The sequence below is a fragment of the Macrobrachium nipponense genome, chromosome 7, assembly GCF_015104395.2.
Source record: "Macrobrachium nipponense isolate FS-2020 chromosome 7, ASM1510439v2, whole genome shotgun sequence".
NCBI classification, from domain to species: domain Eukaryota; kingdom Metazoa; phylum Arthropoda; class Malacostraca; order Decapoda; family Palaemonidae; genus Macrobrachium; species Macrobrachium nipponense.
In genome coordinates, this window is record NC_061109.1 from 46459017 (window position 1) to 46467315 (window position 8299).

Below are 8299 nucleotides of genomic sequence, written 5' to 3' on the forward strand. Positions count from 1 at the left end.
GTATATATATATATATAAAAAATTATAAAATATTATATATATATGTGTGTATGTGTGTATATATATAGATATATAATGAAATAGAATTAAAGAGTCATCAAAGCTAAATAAACGAACAGATAAAAAGATACAGAGATGTTGAGTAAGGAGTGAAGGTAAGATGTAAAAATCAAACCCAAAGAACATGGCCCTCTGACAATCATAGCCTCAGTTAGGAGGTTCCCTACCGTCAACATTCACAAGTGCCAGGAAAAGTTTCGGCCCAGTCTGGTGAAATTAACAAGAAACTTTCGGTGGATCTTGTTACCTTAACAAAAATAATTATCACTCACCTTACCGAGGTGGGCCGAAAGATTTGCTTGAAATAACATTTAACGTTAAGTGTTAATGATGAGCTTCCGTGATTTCGTCTCTGATCATAATAATAATAATAATAATAATAATAATAATAATAATAATAATAATAATAATAATAATAATAGTCACCATCATCGCCATTATCATTTTAATTAAGAAGGAAGACCCTCGCCTATACGTGATTCATTAAATATTATGGTTACATCAGCTGATTGTAATTTATGATAATTTTGCTTTATTTTTCTATCATTACCTTTTCTCTAAACAAAGAATAATTATTAGAAAAATACCGAAACTTTACTATAAATTAAACTCCTCTCTGAAGTATCCATGATTCTCAATGAATTATTATTATTATTATTATTATTATTATTATTATTATTATTATTATTATTATTATTATTATTACAGCTGTTCCTCTCAAGTGGATTCAAGTAAAGTATTAAGATATAGTCACGTGGTTCAACTGCACGAGTAAGTCGTCTTATTAAGCATTACGAAGGGTTCTCAAATGATCTCGTCTTCTTGCACCTGCTGACTTTTTTTTTTTTTTCATTTTATGAACTACACTGATAGTCCCAGAAAGCAGTATTTGTAGCACAAGACTAATAGTGAAAGTAGATGGACCACCTGGTGGTAAATAATATGACAATTTATGAGACAAATTAAGGTTTCTTGAGAAATATCTGACATACGAGATCGTTGTGTTAGGTTTTTGCCACCTTTCATGACTTTCACAGAACAGGATATTACTGAGAAGATATCTCAATAATGGAAGAAGAACTCACGAGATTTTCCAGTCTATTGTGGATGCATTCTTTCAGGTGTCATTACAAAATGTCTGAGATATAAGTGAACATTGGTTTATTTTATTAGGTATCCCTTTTGCAGTAACAGTTACTTTACTCAGCAGACGTTTTAATCTACTTCAAAATGAAAATTCGTCTTGTCTTTTTCAATGAAACCAATCTCTAGTATCCTCCTAAAGGGAAACACATCCTAAATGTTATTCTTCTTCAAATTGAAAGCCCATTTTAACCCTTTTTACCTCCTCCAAATGGAAACCCAATATTAACTCTTTTAATCTCCTTTTTACCACACGTTAAAAGGAAAACTAATCATAACGATTGTAGTCTTCTGCAAAAGGAGAGCCCATTTTCGTTCATTTACCCTCCTCTAAAGGGAGATGAGTTCGCCAAAGAGGGTTCTCGACTCTTTTAACCTCTCTCCCTAAAAAGGAAAACTCACCTTAATATTTTAGTCTCTTCCAAAAGAAAAACCCATTCTAACTTTTCTTGACTTCCTCAAATGGAAAACCCTTCTAACTTCTCTTAACTTCCCCAAATAGGAAAACCCTATTCTAACTTTTCTTAACTTTCCCCAAAGGGAAAACCAATTCTAACACTTCTTGACTTCCCCAAAAGGAAAACCTATTCTAACTTTTCTTAACTTTCCCCAAAAAGGAAAACCTATCTTAATTCAGTCTTCTCTGACAGGAGTACTACCTAAACGTTTAACCTAGCAGTGTCTGCTGTTATTATGTTAGTTGCGGAAAAAAACAGATAAATATAACTGCTATAACATAATATATATTTACCCATGAATACCAGTTTTGCTCTCATTGCTTCTGTGGTGATATACTTCTGTATTTTTTATATATTCTTTCTTGGAACATTGCTTTTAGGATGAAGGGTGAGATCATTGTAGTGAGTTCATTGAAGTCTATTTTTTTATTTTAATTCCTTGGTTTTAGTGTATATTTATAGCAAATGCTCACACTTTTCTCTTATGTTTGCGCTTTGTTTCATTTTCAGAACTCGTGCATAAATCCACACGTGTCAAAAAGGATAACTCGTGGAGACGCTCGCTAGAAATTATGTATTGAAGGTGAGGTTACGTAATTTTAACATTTTAATTGCTTTCTGTGTTATTAATCACGGAGGTCTGTAATTAGGAGAAATGACGGGATAAGGCCAATCTCCGACATTTGAAACGAAAAGTGACTTCAAATTGGTGACGTTTGCATAATACTGCCATTAGCTTCAGAAGTGAAAATTATCCTGCACGTGGATAACTTTTTTTTTTATGGGTGTTTGTATTTCCGGGCTGTTTTTTTTATTCATATCGAGAAAATAAGTATTATTTTAGGCTTGCCACTCAATATTAAGAACTTGCAAAATATTTCCATAGACTGAGACTTGGAATGTTCATATTAATGTATAAATGAGACGCTATACTTTTTCCTTCCTCACTTTTGACGATATGAATCGTTGTCGGTTTTACGTTTCTTAGCTCTTTTCAGAAATCGTACCACAACAGATTCTTGGTCGAAACCCTGATGCTCGCCGTATCTCAAAAGTAGTAGGAATAGCAACTATTAGAGTTGTCGATCTTTTGCTAATTGTCGAAAATATATGTTGAATATAATTGACGGTAAACTGACGAACTAAACGATAGAACACTGAACTTTGTCCTGCGTATTTTTCCGTAAGTCTTATGACGATCCAGACCAAAATTTGACCAACTCTTAATTTTTTTTTTTGTCAAGTGAAAACCATCAGATAAAATTTAGCAGAACCGACGGCACCAGTGACCTTTGCAGTCTTAACTCCCTTTTTAATTTATCAAGCATTTAATCATGATCTCTGTCTAGTTGGAAATCACCTTTACTTTTTAGACTATTTCAGACTTTCGACTCACTTCCCCACAGTTGCATATCTTAAATTTTTAATTTAATGAAGTAGTTTCAATGCGCTCAGCTTTGTACAATTAACATTCATACCACTTGATTCATTCGCTCTCTTGATAATTAATAACTATTGTTTTTGGAAATGTGCATACAAGCCAAAAGTTCATAAATTTGCTGAATCAGTTTTATCAACAGAATGTGTTAGATATACATTGTATTACAGCTAGATACACACACATACATATTATGTATGTGTATATATATACCCATATACGTATTTATACTATATATATACATATATATGTAAATATATACTGGATATGTATATACTGTATATACATATATATGTATACTATATATATATATATATATATATATATATATATATATATATATGTGTGTGTGTGTGTGTGTGTGTGTGTGTGTGTGTGTGTGTGCGTGCGTGTGTACGGCAGGCTTGGCTCAATGGTGGAGCACTGGTCGCGCATTCGTAAGGTCAAGGGTTCGTTTCTGGTCTACTCCCGGTAGATGACCCAGGTGTGTATGGACATAAGCATTAGATGCTATTCGAGAAAAAAAAAGGGGGGGGCCATGGGAGTAGGAAGCTCAAGTTTACAGACTTGCTGAGAACCGCCCCAGGGGACGAAGAGGTATGGTAAAAATCGAAGAAGAAGAAGAAAAGTATACATAAATTTGTCTCATCGAAGATTATTTATCGAGCTCGAATTTGTTCCGCAATAATCTTCTGGTAATTCCGAGGTCAGTACGCGGGTGCCCTTCTTGTCCGAAGACCCTTTTCCCCGCATGAATTTAAATGTATGTCATAATTCACGTATTATGACCCGGGTCTTAAATACATGTAATTAGGGTGACTTGGAAATGAAGTATCTTGTTCTAAAATCTCAACTGCGCAAACCAGAAAATATTTTATCGTGTGTCCTTATAAATATTACATTATTAGCCCCTCGGGCTCTCCGCCTAATCTGAATATTTAACGAAATATTTAAATCGAGAGTACATTCATTATCACGTTATTCTAATTAAAAGATACATGGCCGTAATTAACACGTATATGACTGTAATCAAGCTAATCAGGGGATATTAGGATTGACTAATGCTGCGTTGAAATTATATGTAGTTTTTTTCGAGTCCGAAAAAATAGGGTTTTTTGGGGGGGATGGCTTTTGCCGTAGTGTCTTCTTAATGTGGATGTGAGCTGGAAATGGATTATTATTATTATTTTTATTATTGTTGTTGTTGTTGTTGTTGTTGTTGTCGTGCATTAATTACTATTCGTATTCTTTGTGTTTGTTGTCATTGTTGTTGTAATGTTTCTTTTATCATAATGGTGGTCCTTATTTCAAAAAAATGCTTGCATATGTTGTATTCCCAAGGGAACACCCAGTACTAGATTCCAGTTCGGATAAGCTTCAGTATCTGATTTTATTGACTGAAGGATTAAACACAAAAACGTACCTCTAAATAACAAGCAGTACTAGAGTCGTATGATTATATCAAAGCCGACTTTTAATGTTTTTTTTTTGTAACTTCATTACTGAATACAGGTAAATAAGGATCGTCAGGAATTTACTGAATGTCTCTGGGGGTGAGGATAGTCATGATTGATGCAGTTGCCAAATTGAGAGAACAAGAAACATGAAGTTAGTTAGGTTTGATATAGTTTTCATTTTTATTTATATAATATATATATATATATATATATTACTTTTCAGGTACTCATTAACAGAAGTCTATACTGTTAACATGAATTTAGGTAATACGAGTAAGCAAGAGAAAGGAGATATGAAAATATTAATAAATTAATAAATAATATTCTGGATTTATCTTAAACTTTATGCTCAGAACTTTGCTATGACGTAAAGAAAACCAGTTCTGATTTAGTAGATAAAAAAATGGTACTCCTTTTTTGTTGTTGGCTGCTCCATATCTGAAATATAACACATTGTTATAAGTGGTGTATTTTTTCATTATTTATGATTGAGATGGAAAGGAAAATAAGTTGGATTATCTTGTTTTTCTTATGCTAAGTCGTCTACTGAGAGAACTGAATTTAATAATAAAATGAGAACATTAGAGCCTGGATTAGAGTTAACCTTTGGTTAAGATCAGACAAGTTTTATGGCTGTTTTACTTTAATTTGGAAGTTTGTAGTGTGTGCGGTACGTACACTTAAGTTTTAGCGCACTTGTGTGTATTTTGTTGAAACACTTCAAAGTGTTTGAGGTCACAAAGACTTTTAACATACACGAAATTTCTCCTACTGGATTATGCGATTGTAATAGACGTTTTATGATATTGTAATTTTCCTTGACATGTCATCTTTACCGCGGAGCAGAATTAGTTCAAAAAGATTTACGATATGAATTTCCATATTTTTATCATCAAGTTTGCATCCATCAGATACACATCTGTCCTTATTTAAAACTTCCCTTTGAAGAGTGAGAATACTTGGGATTGCTGCTCACGAAACTTGGTTCTTTAAGGAAGAGGTTGATCTAGTATAACCAAGTTGCAAGTTACGCACCAACACAAACTTGGCTTAGATATTAGTAAAGGTTATTGATGTGAGAAACATTTATTCCAGCGTCTCATTTAATTCTGAAGTCAGTGCTGTCCCAGTGCCGTTGAACTGCACTGTAATGTATAAAAAAAAAAAAAGTATATTTTAGTTTAGCCAGACCACTGAGCTGATTAACAGCTCTCCTAGGGCTGGCCCGAAGGAGTAGATATTCTTACGTGGCTAGGAACTAATTGGTTACCTAGCAACTGGACCTGCAGCTTATTGTGGGATCCGAACCACATCATCTCGAGAAATGAATTTCCTAATCACCAGAAATAAATTCCTCTGATTCCACTTTGGCAGAGCACTTTATGTATAACTTCTCGTTTCTGCTTTGGGGTGAATCTTAAAAGCGTTCTGAAAGAGACTACTGACACTTTAGACATCACCTACCTTTGTTTAATGTGACAGCTTCGGAGTTCTTGGTTGTTTTCATGTCAGCTTGCTCTTCGTAACCTTAGTTAGTAAGATGATGTGACGCCAGATAATTTTGAACCAGCCACTGTATAGTGAGACTCAGATTACTCTCTTGAAGTGTTTTGTCTTAAAAGATATATTTTTCCTTTAAGAAGGTAGCTGTAGACTAATGAATGCTACTCTATAGATTACGAACTATGAGGTACGCTTGAGATTTCTGGATACTTCTTATGATAATTGGACCTGTAAATAAATGTATTAGTATTATACTACTTCTTCATAGCCCTTAATTATATATAAGAAATATATCTATATAGATTATATATATATAATATACATATATATGTATGTATTATGGTATAAATATATATATAGCATGTTTGTAATATATATATATATATCTATATATATAGATAATATGATATATATATATATATATATATATATAATAATATATTATATATATGCATGTGTGTGTGTATAAATGGTGGGTTCACTCTGCATGAGATTAAATCATACAAGATGTAAAATGCTAGAATCGCTAGCATTTATTCTCTTAATTGCTATGACCACATGCATACATTTACTATTCTTTTCATTCGTAGATGCAAATCATGCAAAGTATTCCTAATGCATTCAACTTTTAGATAGTCAAGTTTCGAGAATTGTAATACAGTGAGTTTGTGTTTGGGAGTTTTTATATGTAAATAATTTTCTGGACTTTTGCAATTTGACTTTTAACCAACCTTCATTATATTTTTTTTTATTTTTACAAAGTTTTCTCATTTGTGTATTGAGCGCATCAAAATTTTAACTTAATTGACATGTACAAAGGGAAAAAGATAAGTAATTCCTTAATGTGTTTGTGAAGTAATTTTGGTTTTCGAGGACATATCATTAACGAATCTTGATAATTATGGAAGCACCAAAAAATGTAGCATAATGAAGTTTATGTAAGCGAATTTTACACACTAAGAAGTTTATGTAAGGATCATAAATAATTACAAAGCCTTGTTGTAGCATTCATGGTATGATGGTCTCCCAGCAAATTTGTCCTGTCAATTATCAATCATCTGCCATCTTTTGACTGATGCGATACAAACTCCAGCTGTAACCCCGTGCTTTCTGATCACGCTGGAGCTGTGTTACACTTTTATTATCAAATTATCATTTTTCTAGGTAATGTAGTCGTAATTACCATATGAGCAATAGTCATCAACAATTAGTAATATTAATTGGGTTAATAATAGCGTTGGGCACTCGAATTGTATCATTATAGAGACTAATTTTGAATTGTTTGCTTCATTAAGGTGATTTTTTTTGGGTGGGGGGCGGGGTTGGAGGGTGATAAATGAGGATACATACATACATACATACAGTACATATACACACATACATATGCATACATACATATATTCTGTATATTTTTTGCAGCATACTGGTTTACCTCAGAGAGAGAGAGAGAGAGAGAGAGAGAGAGAGAGAGAGAGAGAGAGAGAGTTAGTTAGGCGCCAGAAGCTGTCTGATTTCTCGTTTTCAGGAAGTCCTTTAGGATGAGGCTGCTTGCCCCATGACCCCCTTTTTGACCATGGCGTCACCTACCTCAGTCGTATCAATGCCATGTACTACAATCACAGACTATGATCAAACTTTTCAAGCATTGATAATTGATTAAAAAAAATATTGATTTTCACTAAATACTGTTGTAGCTGAATTTTAATGTAAATATGTAACAACAGAAATAAGGTTTAAAAATGTTAAATCTTTTACAACATCATGTCAACTGATAAAAGCCAACCATTGGTATTATGAACCTAATGTTTTTACGACATATAAAGTTTAAAAACATATGCCAGATAAAAATAACTTATAAGAATAACAAGAATCAGATTGTTCTCCAGATAAAGATAACTCATATAAAATAAAAAGAATTCAGATTGTCTCGATTAGAATTAAAGAAACTTACGAAAACTTGAACTATGTTGATGACTACTTGTACTACAAGGAAAATGTATCCCCAATTTTATTATATATTAAATCTAGTGGAATAGTAGCTGTTATTTTGTTTATCATAATAGTAAGGAGAATGGTCATTAACAAAATACAATGGATACTGACAGAAATTGAAAGGAATGAACCATGATTAACAATTAAAGTTAACATTATTTTTTACATGATAATTTTTAATAATTTGTATGCTTATTTTTTTCTCCACCTTTTTTAGAATTGTGTCCATTATTACCTATTGTTGCCAA

The 8299-nt window shown here is 32.6% G+C and overlaps 1 long non-coding RNA gene across 2 annotated transcripts in view; it reads left to right on the forward strand.

Annotated features, from left to right (window-relative positions):
* LOC135217751 (uncharacterized) overlaps positions 1-8299 on the forward strand; it is a 332198-nt gene that overhangs the window by 174773 nt on the left and 149126 nt on the right. For both annotated transcript variants that reach the window (XR_010315184.1, XR_010315185.1), the window contains exon 3: positions 2172-2244. This is a non-coding gene — a long non-coding RNA (uncharacterized LOC135217751). The remainder of the gene's footprint in view (positions 1-2171; positions 2245-8299) is intronic.